Source organism: Pongo pygmaeus, chromosome 8 (assembly GCF_028885625.2).
Source record: "Pongo pygmaeus isolate AG05252 chromosome 8, NHGRI_mPonPyg2-v2.0_pri, whole genome shotgun sequence".
Taxonomy (NCBI): domain Eukaryota; kingdom Metazoa; phylum Chordata; class Mammalia; order Primates; family Hominidae; genus Pongo; species Pongo pygmaeus.
The window spans coordinates 137403959-137416163 of NC_072381.2; the positions used below are offsets into that span (position 1 = coordinate 137403959).

The 12205-nt window shown below is 50.6% G+C and overlaps 1 long non-coding RNA gene across 1 annotated transcript; it reads left to right on the top strand.

Moving 5' to 3' along the window:
• Positions 1 to 1589: 1589 nt before the first annotated feature.
• Positions 1590 to 11815, top strand: LOC129006358 (uncharacterized). Its single transcript, XR_008491980.1, has 3 exons — positions 1590 to 1714; positions 6985 to 7078; positions 11591 to 11815. It is a non-coding gene; the product is annotated as an uncharacterized LOC129006358 (long non-coding RNA).
• The last annotated feature ends 390 nt before the right edge of the window (positions 11816 to 12205 follow it).

Below are 12205 nucleotides of genomic sequence, written 5' to 3' on the forward strand. Positions count from 1 at the left end.
CCAGCTGCTCGGGAGGCTGAGGCAGGAGAATCGCCTGATCCTGGGAGGCGGAAGTTGCAGTGAGCTGAGATCATGCCACTGCACTCCAGCCTGGGAGACAGAGCAAGACTCTGTCTCAAAAAAAAAAAGAAAAGAAGAAAGAAAACTCTCTATTTGACCATATTAATAGGGTTCTTTACCCATGGGAAATCTATGTGGACTCTTCAACTAAGGACTTTATTACAAAAAATAGACTGATACAAGCAAAAGGACTTTGGAGCAGCCTTTGAGTCTTAAAACCTGGTAGGTGGGTTTTACTCCCCATGGAGAAGTTGAAAGTCTTGTCCTTGCTGAGGGAGAGCTGCCACTGCTGCTGCCCAGGCCTTGGGAAGAGATTGCGGAGGTTTGTTGAAAAGCTGAGGGCAAACGGGGTCATGATTCACCAGTGGTTCACAATAACAGTTGCAGTAAATTTCATCCTAAATCTACTTACATGGAGATGAGGGGAAACTGATTCACGTGAAGAAGAATCAAAGGGAGTGGTTGAGGAAAGGGGGTCTCACCAACGCCCTTCAAGGCAGCCCAATGCTCCCAGCATGCACAGGGGTGGCTGGATCTCCCCTCCCCGGATTCCGGGGTTCTCCCAGCATGCACCACGGCGACCTGGACCACTGCTGCAGAGAGAAGGGTAGGCCAGCTGTAGGGAGAGAGAGATGGCCGGGCACGGTGGCTTATGCCTATAATCCCAGCACTCTGAGAGGCCAAGGTGGGAGGATCACTTGAGGCCAGGAATTCAAGACCAGCCTGGCAACATAGAGAGGCCCCATCCCTACAAAGAGAGAGAGATGAGCTCTAAGCCATCTGCTAGAGCTGCACTTTCCCAAGCACACAGGGCTATTGCATTTAAATTTTGGGGTTTTTTTTTTGAGACAGAGTTTTCCTCTTCTTGCCCAAGTCGGAGTGCAATGGCATGATCTCAGCTCACTGCAACCTCCACTTCCCGGGTTCAAGCAATTCTCCTGCCTTAGCCTCCCAAGTAGCTGAGATTACAAGTGCCCACCACCACATCCAGCTAATTTTTTGTGTTTTTAGTAGAGACAGGGTTTCACCACGTTGGCCAGGCTGGTCTCAAACTCCTGACCTCAGGTAATCCACCTGCCTCAGTCTCCCAAAGTGCTGGAATTACAGGCATGAGTCACCGTGCCTGGCCTAAATTCAAATTAATTATAATAAAATGAAATCTGAAAATCAGTTCTTCAGCCACACCAGCCACATTGCCAGTGCTCAGTAGCTCTGTGTGTCTGGTGGCTGCTGCACTGGGCAGTAGAGACCTAGAACACTTCATCTTGGTGGGAAGTTCTAGAAAGTTCTATTCACAGAGCTCTCCTGGGGGTAAAACTTGGATTCTGACCTTTCATCTTGGTGGGAAGTTCTATTCACAGAGCTCTCCTGGGGGTAAAACTCAGATTCTGACCTCAGGGCCACATTCTCCCAGCCTGGGAATGAAGGTCCCAGACCTGGAGGATTGGTTGTTTCAAATCTACTTCAAGGATTGCACAATTCCAGCAGCAAGAGGAGAAACTCGAGAGGACTCCGTCTTCCTGCCCAGATGCGGGGTGGACGCTGCCCAAATACTCCACAGTGTGGAAGTCAAAAATGAAGCTGCAGCGGTGCTGATCTCCCAGGAAAATGGAGGGCAGCTTCAGCCGGGCTCAGAAGAATGACATTGTTGTTGGTGAGTAATCTCAGACGACATAAATCCACATTTACTAATAAAATCTCCAGCATCATCCATATAAGGTAGAGTTGACTTTTCACCTCCTAAAGCCTTCATAATTGCTCTTATTTTTATGCTAGAATGTTATCTCTGTTGAAATGTTGGGTTTTTTGCATCCTATTTAAAGTGTTAATAAGCTGTGTTTAAGACCTTACTTCGCAATTACGTTGAGCCAACTAAATAAATCAATACTGACTTTCAGCCAGTTTAAGGGGTAAAATTGAACTCCTGCTAATTTAACAAATATTTTAAAAATCAGAGCTGATGAACATGTTAATGTTGTCTAAAATAAGTGTACTTAATTTGTGGTGATAAACATGAGGCCATCACCCACCAATCCTTCGGCGGGGGGTTGGGGAGGACACAGGTACAGGGAGCAGGCAACAAAGTGCCTTTGGCGGGGCCGGCTGCGGGGCCTTCCCACACGCCTGTCCATGGTTTCTCACTCATCTGAGAAGCAGCATTTTCAAAGCACTGCCTTCCCCTTGAATAAGCACATGTCTAGCAGAGGCAAGTGCAGATGAGCTCTGTGGGGGTCCTTGGGTCCCCAGGACCTGTCTTGCCAAATACTTTCCACAGCTCAACTCACCAACAATATCCCCCTTTCTTCCCCCGACATGGTACATGCTGTCATCTTTAAAAGGTAAAAATGATCCCGAAGACTAAAATCCAGATCAATTCCCAGGAAAAAGCTTCAAAACCTTCGGATTGTCATGTCTTGAATAAACAACAGAAGTTGGCTTAAATCAAAAGGTCTGAGTGGCTGAAGCTGAAGCCACCCTCCAGCCCCAGGACAGAGAGCGGCCAGGCAGGGACAAGCCTGCCCAGGACCAGGTCCCCTCACCCTCGCCTGCTGGGATCACACCAGGGGACACGGCCTGCAAACGGAGGTTCTCCAACCCGAGCAACTCGTCCAAGATCACCCAGGGAGTAACTATGGGGCCCGATGGCCAAGCTGGGCAGGACGACACCTGCCGGGGCTTTCCCCAGATTCAGGGCAAGTGAGCTTGCTGTACCAGGGATCTGGAATGTGGCCTGGACCTGCCAGCCACACAAAGAAAATGTCCTACAAAATTTATTAACTCTTTTTTAATGCCAATATTTCACTATGTATCATATACTTATTCATTTTAATATAGAAAACAATGCTTCCGTGAGTTGTCATGGAGTAAGATCGGTGCTCCGGGAAGATGCATGGTTTTTATGCAGATATATTGTGTATACATTGTGTGCTTCTGTGATACTGTGGTGAGGAAAGCCATCTGGCCTGAGGCAGACGGAGTTGGCGAAAGACACACATTTTCTTTTCCTGGCATTAACTTCTTATCAGCCTAGATCACAGGATTAGGATGAGGCAAAGACGCTTCCAACGAGAGAGTAACCCTACTCACACGCCTTCCCATAAAGCACACTGCCCACAAGTCACAGGGTGTGGCCCGGGGCCCAGAGCATCTGTGCCTCCAACTCGTGGAATCACATGTCCTTCATGGCAAACTAGTGACAATAAACAACACGTAACACTCTAGGCCAGCATTCAAGTCCTCAAATATCCTGCAAATGCACCCAAATTACTCTTTTACTGTTATTTATATTATTTATGGAGTCTCGTTTTTCCAAGTAAATTATTCTCTGCTTGACTCTGATATACTAGTTTGAAATGACAAGTATTAAAACAGTGAACACAAAATGAGCTCCCAGATAAAGACAAATGAATCTTCAGGTCTAGTGATAGAAGTTCCTGGAAGCCTATTTGAAATCTGTGTACTTAGAATATCAGGTGACTGAGAGACGCAGTGAAATGTAATGAGTCACACTCCATGCTTCTTAGAATCATCCTTGTGGCAGGAACTCTGCGAGGTTACACAGCACCGAGGGGTCTCGAGTGTCTACAGTGTGGGGCACTCACTATTCTCAGCTGCAGAGTTCAGACACCCTCACAGGCTGGGTCCAACCAAGAGGAAATCGGGAGCCTGGGCCCAGGGTCCATACAGGGCCTGCCCTTGGGTTCTGCAAAGGTTTTCTGACCAGCTGGGTGTACCAAGCTCTGGGGAGACGCCAGGACTCCAGGGCTCACAGCCCAGGGCAGGAGTGGGCCGTGAGCTGGCCCTCAGGGCAGGATGCTGGACACCCAGAGGAGAAACTTGGTGGCACAGAGGGTTCTGGAAAGTCCTCCTATAACCAGAAGAATCAGAAATCCCTGCTGTCTCAGACCAGTGGGGTCTCACCATGATGGGGAGCTAGGGGACAAGAGAGAGAGAAGAACGTGGAGTCTTTCCAGCTCTGGAATTAAGAGCAGGGTATTAACCCCTGACTTCAACGCAGGAGCCTTTAGTCCAAGCCGGGGACACAGCACAGAGGCCCCACTCCCAGCAGCCAGAGCCCATGGCAAACCCTGAGCAGGCCCGGGGGTCTCTGTCGTCCCTGAAGGCAGAGACAATGGCAATCAGTGGGAGCCCTGGCCAGACCCTAACTCAACTCACCCGAGGCTTACATAGGTGGTCCTCTGTGAACGAGCACCCCTGCGTGGAGGCACGCAGCCCTCCAGGAGAACACAGGGCTGCATGCTGTGTCTTGGGACATAATTCTGGTCCCTTCCCTTTTGTTTCCCAGATAATGTCTTCCCAGGAAGTCCCTCTCGCCACCTCCACCCCACCCTCAAAATGTCAGGAGCCCGGGTGGGTTTCTGAATCCACCACTGTTGCTCTTGCTGCCACCGCTTGCCACTGCTGTGGACAAGTCCCCTGAGGACGGGGGTCCCTGCAGGTCCTCAGAGGCGCCCATCCCTGCACTCTGGGCTTAGTGCTTCCTTCCTTGGTGCTATGGCCGCAGCCAAAACTCCAAACACTCCGTGCATCGGGGTGGCCTCACAGCGCCCAGGCATCACCATGCCTGCCGAACCCGCCTCCTACTCAGCCAGACCCCGGGCTCTCTCTTCCCTCAAGCACCCTGTGATGTCTCCGGGTCCTGCCCTGCCTGGGATCTAAGTCAGGGCCCTCCTAATCCAACAGAGGAGTTGCCCGAATGCTGAGCCTCACGAGGAAAGGATCTCTAACTGGATCCCATCCTCCAGAGGTTCCCAGGCTGTCATGCCCTCCCGGGGACCTCGAGGAGGCAGCCCTGGTCCGTGATTCCACGAAACCAAAGAGCCTGCTGCTGACTCCCCAGAGCTGCACGTCCACTCTCACTAACCGCACGGGGGAGAGGTCCCGGCTGGTCCTCACGCTGTACTCGGAGCAGGCAGGACCAGGGCAGCCCAGGCTTGCCAGCTCCCTCACAGAACAACGCTGTAGCTAGGGAGCCCAACTCCAGGTTCCACTCCTGCTAGGGAGCTGTTTCCTGAGTGGACAGTGGTACCGGGCGTGATGGGCGTTGGGGGGAATGCGGGCGACGCAGCAACCCTGGACACTGGCTTTGGAAGGGGTGGACTCTGCTCCTAGGTGCTCTGGGGACGCCCCCATTCCCGGGTTGTAGCAGCACTGAGCAGAGGCCCAAGGCGCTGAAGCTAGTTCTGGACAGCACCTGGCCACTTTCCCCTCCACAGCCTGGGTGTCCGCACCTGCACCCTGCAACCACTCCCTACAGGAACCCCGTCAAAGTCAGAGGATGCCTCAGGCTTTGATTCTCCTCAGTAGGGGACCCCCATAAACAAGGAGGCCTGTTTCTATAAGCAGAGCTTCCTGGAGCTCTGGAATTCAGAGCAGACATTAATTCTACTTTTTTTTTTTTTTTTTTTTTTTTTTTGAGACAGAATCTTGCTCTCTCACCCAGGTTGAAGTGCAGTGGCGCAATCTCAGCTCACTGCAATCTCCGCCTCCTGGGTTCAAGTGATTCTCCTGCCTCAGCCTCCTGAGTAGCTGGGACTACAGGCACATGCTGCCATGCCTGGCTAATTTTTTGTATTTTAGTAGAGACGGGGTTTCACCATGTTACCCTGGCTGTTCGCGAACTCCTGAGCTCAGGCCATCCGCCGGCTTCGGCCTCCCAAAGTCCTGGGATTACAGGCGTGAGCCACTGTACCCAGCCAACATTAATTCTTTAATTCAACAAACGTGTAACTGGTCTACCTCGGAGCTCGGGGGGAATTCCTGGGAGGCCGGGAAGGACAGGCTGAGGCCAAGGACGTGGTGCTCAGGCCAGGCCCAGTGCCATGCAGGGAGACCTCAGAGGCTCTGACCAAATCCACCAGGAGAAAACAGAGTGGCCCAACCATGCCTACCCCAGAAGGAAAATGCTTCAGTGTCTCTTTCCTCTGTGCTAGAAAATGGCTTTGTTTCCCTCAGGGCGCTGGAAGGGGACCCCATGCAACTTCTCCCAAGAAACTGGTCCCTGTGGCCCATCTGAGAGGCCTTCATTCCTGCATCCTGACGCCTGCTCTTCCAAGGGGAAGATTCCATGGAAACAAACTCCCACCCCCCAGCTGAGACCCCTCAACCCTTAGACTCCATTCTAGGGGGCTGGAGCTTTGAGAGGCATCTCCACACTCACCCAGCCAGTGCTTCCCTGGCTGGGGGTGGGGGGGCTCAGGGTTTGGTGGGCAGCCCCTGAGGAGGTGCACACTCACCTCCTGGCTCTTTCCTGGGAGGCTCAGCAATGCTACACATGCCCAGCCCTGCTCCAGAAATGCAAAGTTGAGGGACCCATGGAAATGGTGGAGGTGTCTGTGTAACCAACAACACATCTGCAATTGCACCCGTGATTTGGCAAACCTACTTCTTTTCTCTTAATTTTACTGGTCCGATATGGTGACATCAATAAGCAAAGCTCTAAACCTAACATCACAAAACCCTTTTGAAGACTGAATCGCGACAGAATCTCCCACACTTTCTTCCTCAGAACTCGAGTGGAAACCAGATTAACATTTAAAATGAAATAGTCACGGAATATTTTAACAGCATTTCTCAGAGACCAGAACTTTGTTCCCCAGCGGCCAACCCAGGAGGAAGATTTTGTGTCCAAACTCAGGAGAAATGAGCATTTTTTTTTCCTACCTGTTTCTTATAAGGTGAATGAAATGGGCATTTTCTTTGTTTGGTTTTTCTCTTTCTTTCAAAGAGTGACAGGAAAATGCCTCAGTCTCCTCCTCTCTAAAACAATGAAAGTTAAAAGGTGATGACAAATGACAAAGGTGGAGGAGAATGAGGAGGAGCTCGAGGAGGAGAGGAGAGTAGTCTTGGGAAACAGAACCTGAAAGTTGTGATAAGTTTCAACAGTGCTGTATCTCGTTTCAGATGTCCTCCTGTGTGTTTCGCAGACAACTCAACCGAAATCCAACGAAAAGTGACGTTGCCTTCAAAGAGCCGGCGCCCAAGCCTTTCAAACGAGGTCCGAGAGCACCACCCCGTGGCAACTCCCTCTCATTGCTGTTGCTTGCGTTTGCTTTCTGAGACCCTCCTCCGATCTGGTGCATCTGCCTCCTGCTGCCAGGAGCACCCCAGGAAGGAGCCAGGAGGCGAGTGTGCACCTCCCCAGGGGCTGCCGGCCAAGCCCCGAGCCCTGCCCTCCCTCCCCAGCCAGGGAAGCACCGGCTGGGCGAGTGTGAAGGTGCCTCTCAAAGCTCCAGCCCTCCAGAATGGAGTCTAAGGGTGGAGGGGTCTCAGTTGGGGCGGGTGGGGGTGAGAGTTTGTTTCCATGGGAATTTCCCCTTGGAAGAGGCAGGTGTCAGGATCTCCCAGCCAGGGAGGATGTTTGCCTTCGGAATGTGTCCCGAGTCCAAATTATTTAGGCCTTGTCTACACAACCTACCAAAGAGCGTTTTGGCCCTGCCTGCCCTTCCCCAGAGGATACGGCCATGGCACTGAGGGACCTGGGTCCTCCTCTCCAGGTGGATCTTAAGGAAAACTGAGCCATAGGCCACTGACCCCCAACACCTTCAGCTGCTTCTGCCTCAAGGGTGATGCTGCCCTCTGTTTCCGCATGGTTAGTGTGTTTGGGGGCAGGCCCCGGCCCATGACACAGGCAGGGCTTTGTCTCCCATTGGGCAGCTGCAGGCGGCCCCATTCCAGGCCATCGGCAGGACCCCTGGAGCCCCAGCCCCAATCCTCCAGGTGTGGGAGGGTGGACATGCCCAGGCATTAGGGCACAGTCCCCAGGAGCCACGCAGGGCCTGAAGGGGCTTCCAGCTGGACCCAGGCTTCTCCCTCCCCTCCCTTGCAGGGAGGCTGGCATCCAGGACACAGGCTCAGGGGTCCAGCCCAGGCTCTCCTTCTGGTGGCCGGAGGAGACCCCACAGTCCCTGCCTCCCCTCCACAGGGCCCACTGCCCACTTCACTCTTCTTAGCTCTTCCTGTCTTTCAAGGCAGACTTCTTGTCTCTTGAGGCCCAGAGAGGGAGAAGACCAACAGCCAATTCCCTGCCAGTGGTTACTGCAGGCCCCGTCCCATTCCCCACCCAGCTGGCCCGCCCTCCCTCGCCTGGGGGCCAGGATCAGAGGGGAAGATAGAGAAGCACCTTCTCCTGCTCCGACTCGGGTTTCAGGCTCCAGGCCTGGATTGCCACAAATTAGCCGTGTGACTTTGGGAAGTTACTTCCTCCTGCTATGCCTCAGTTTGCTCATCTGTAAGAGGGGATAGATAATAGGAGGCCACGTCCCACCAGGTCGATGCACCCCCGCCAGGAGTGTCACTGGGACTCTGCCTAGGTCCCACCTTCCTTTGTCTCCTGAGACCCCCAGGTAGGCACGGGACTCCCTGGGAGGGGAGGGTGGTGACCCTGAATCCTGGCCAAACACACTAGTTGCCCCTTGAAGGTGCTAATAGGGTATTGAACAAAGCCTCATCAGGTATTACAACACCCAGCATATAAAACCTCATTGTTCAAATCTGCTTTAGAAAAACAACTTTTCCTTTAAGAAAGGCTGATTAAATCCAAAGGTGCCACTTCAGTGGTCTGGCAATTTTCCAGACTGAAGGAAAGGCTGGAGCACAGGAGGCTCTGACAGTGAAGAGACAAGCGGGCAAGGGGAGGGCAGAGGCCTAGGTGCTGCGGGAGATGCACAGGAGAGGCCCAAGTGGGTGGGAGCTGGAGGGTCTGCCCAGAGGGAGGAGGGGTCTGTCCTGGAGCGAAGAGGAAACGGGAATCTATAGGCAGCCATGTGGAGAGAGATGCTCCCCGCCACATGTTTCCACTGTTAATTCTGGAAAATAACTTTCTAAATAGGTTTTGTAAGAAGAGAACTTCTTATAGTAACTTAGTAAACTTTCTTTTCTTTTCTTTTCTTTTTTTTTTGAGACAGAGTCTTGCTCTGTTGCCCAGGCTGGAGTGCAGTGATGGGATCTCGGCTCACTGCTACCTCTGGCTCCCGGGTTCAAGCGATTCTTGTGCCTCAGCCTCCCGAGTAGCTGAGATTACAGGCACCTGCCACCATACGTGGACAATTTTTGTATTTTTGGTAGAGATGGGGTTTCACCACGTTGGCCAGGCTGGTTTTGAACTCCTGATGTCAGGTGATCTGCCCACCTCCGCCTCCCAAAGTGCTGGGATTACAGGCGTGAGCCACCATGCCCAGCTGTAGTAACTTAATAAACTTTTTACATAATGGAGCTTCCCCAAATAGATAAGGAACATCTACAAAAAAGCTACAGTTAACATTAGATGGTGAAAAACTAGATCTTTTCTTCTAAGATCAGAAAGAAGGCAAGGATGTCCCCTCTGGCCACTCCTATTTAATGTCGTACAGGAAGTCACAGCTAGTGCAGTAAGACAAGAAGAGGAAATAACACGTGTATAGATTGGGAAAGAAGAAACAAAACTGTTCACAGATGACATGATTTTCTATGTAGGAAATCTCAAAGAATCACCCCCCCCCAAAAAAATCCTGGAATTAATAAGTGATTATAGCAAGGCTCCAGGACACAAGGTTAATATACAAAAGTCTACTTCTTTCCTCTATAGCATTCATTGGACAATTGGAATTTGAGATTAAAAACACAACACCATTTATGTAAGCTCCAAGAAAATGAAATACTTAAGTATAAATCCAACAAAATATGTATAAGACCTATATGAAGAAAACAACAAAACTCTAATGAAAGAAATCTAAGGGCTAAATAAATAGAGAGATACTCCATGTTCGTGGATAGGAAGACTCCATATTGTCAAGATGTCAGTTCTCCCCGACTTCATCTATAGATTCAATGCACTCCCAATCAAAATCCCAGTGAATTATTTGATGGATACTGACAAACTGATTTTAAAGTTTATTCAGAAAAGCAAAGACCTAAAATAGCCTACACAATATTAAAGGAGAAAAGAGTCAGAGGACTGACACCACCCAACTCCAAGTCTTATTATAAAGTGACAGCAATCAAGACAGTGTGGTATTGGCTAAAGAACAAGCAAACAAGTCAACATAGTAAAATAGACAGCACAGAAATCAACCCACATAAATATCAACTGATCTTTGACAAATGCACACTGGCAAATACAATAGTGCAGAGATGATCTTGTCAACAAACACTGCTGGAACAACTGCATATCCCGTGCAAAAAAAAAAAAAAAAATCAGTCTAGACACAGATCCTCTACCCTTCACAAAATTTACTCAAAGTGGATTAGAGACCAAAATGTAGAATGCAAAACGAACAGTTCCAGAATATGCCATAAAGAAAATGTGTGTGGTTTTCAGATACAACCCCAAATTGAGGTTTGATTTCATTAAAATTTCAAACCTCTGCTCTGTAAAAGATGCTGTCAAGTAAATTAAAAAACAAGCCACAGACTGGGAGAAAATATTTTCAAAACACACATCTGATAAAGGGCTTGTATCCAAAATACGCAGAGAAGTCCAGCAAAACTAGGTTGGAGGGTGTCTCAGTTTCCCACGGCTGCTGTAACAAGCTACCATCAATTTTACAGCTTAAGACAACAGAACTGTATTCTCTCACAGTTCTAGAGGCCAGAAGTCCAAAACTAGTTTCACGGGGCTAAAATCAAGGTGTCAGCAGGGCTGTGCCCCCTCGGGAGGCTTTCTTTCCTCCTCCCGCTGCAGGGGCTGCTGGCAGTGGTTGGCTTTTGGCCACATCACTCCACTCTCCCCACCGTCTTCACGCTGCCTCCTCCCCTGCGTGTGTCAAGTCTCCCCCTGCCTCTCTCTAATTAGGATGCGTGTGGTGACAATTAGGGCCTGCCAGGATGATCCAGGATGATCTCACCATCCCACGACTCTTAATCACGTTACAAAACCCTTTTTCCAAGTAAAGTCACATTCACAGGTTCCGAGAATCACAACGGGGACTGACCTGTGGAAGCCATGATTGACCGACCATGTCAGCATTAGAAAGGGTTCTTTTGGCTGGGCATGGTGGCTCACACCTGTAATCCCAATACTTTGGGCGGCGGGGCAGGCGGATCACCTGAGGTCGGGAGTTCAAGACCAGGCTGACCCACATGGAGAAACTCCATCTCTACTAAAAATACAAAATTAGCCGGGCGTAGTGGTGCATGCCTGTAATCCCAGCTACTTGAGAGGCTGAGGCAGGAGAATCGCTTGAACCCAGGAGGTGGAGGTTGCAGTGAGCCAAGATGATGCCATTGCACTCCAACCTGGGCAACAAGAGCGAAACTCCATCTCAAAAAAAAAAAAAAGAAAGAGTTCTCGCCGAGAAGACAGCACATTGAGACCCACATTGAGACCCACAGGCCGGGGACTACTGGGTTTGGATGAAATCTGAGAAGAGAGCGCCCTGCTTGGTGGACAGACGCTTTGGGGAGTGGCAGGATCCATTGTTCATTTAGCACCGTTCCTCTCAGACACTTCTCGAGAGGCTACCGCAAAGATTTTCCGTGGTTTTTTATTCCTTTTGGGTGTCAGCTCATCTCTCACTGCATTTCTTCTAAGCACAAGGTGGAGCTCAGAGAGACGCCGGGAGGATGAGGCGGCACAGGGAAACCTCGGGGCATCATGAGGATGAGGCGGCACAGGGAAACCTCGGGGCATCGTGGGCTCGGTTCCAGACGCAGCAACACAGCGGCGATCACAACAAATGCAGCCACACACACTTTTTGGTTTCCTAGCGCATGTCAAATGTATGTTTACACTACACTGTGGCCTAATAAATGTGTGATAGTGATAGCATTATGTCTAAAAAATGTACATACCTTCATTTTGAAATACTTATTGCAAAAAAAACACTAATGAAGTGAGCACGGGCTCTGGGAAAAATGGTGCCTATGGACTTGTCCTGTGTGGTGATGCCAGAAACAGCCAACGTGTGAAAAATGCAATACACTGAAGCGTGATAAGAGGAGGGGAAGGAGGTGTGCCTGCATGCGGAAAACTTTCGTAGGAAGAGTCACAAACAATGAGGTGGATGCAGGTAGCTCCAGCCTGGAGGCTGGTCTGCAGGAAGGGCCGGGATGTGGGTGGGGCCTGGCCAGGACCCTCAGATAGGTCCATGTGGCCAAAGCCCTACAGGCAGGCATGGTCGGGCCCAGGGGCTGACCCAGGGTGCTG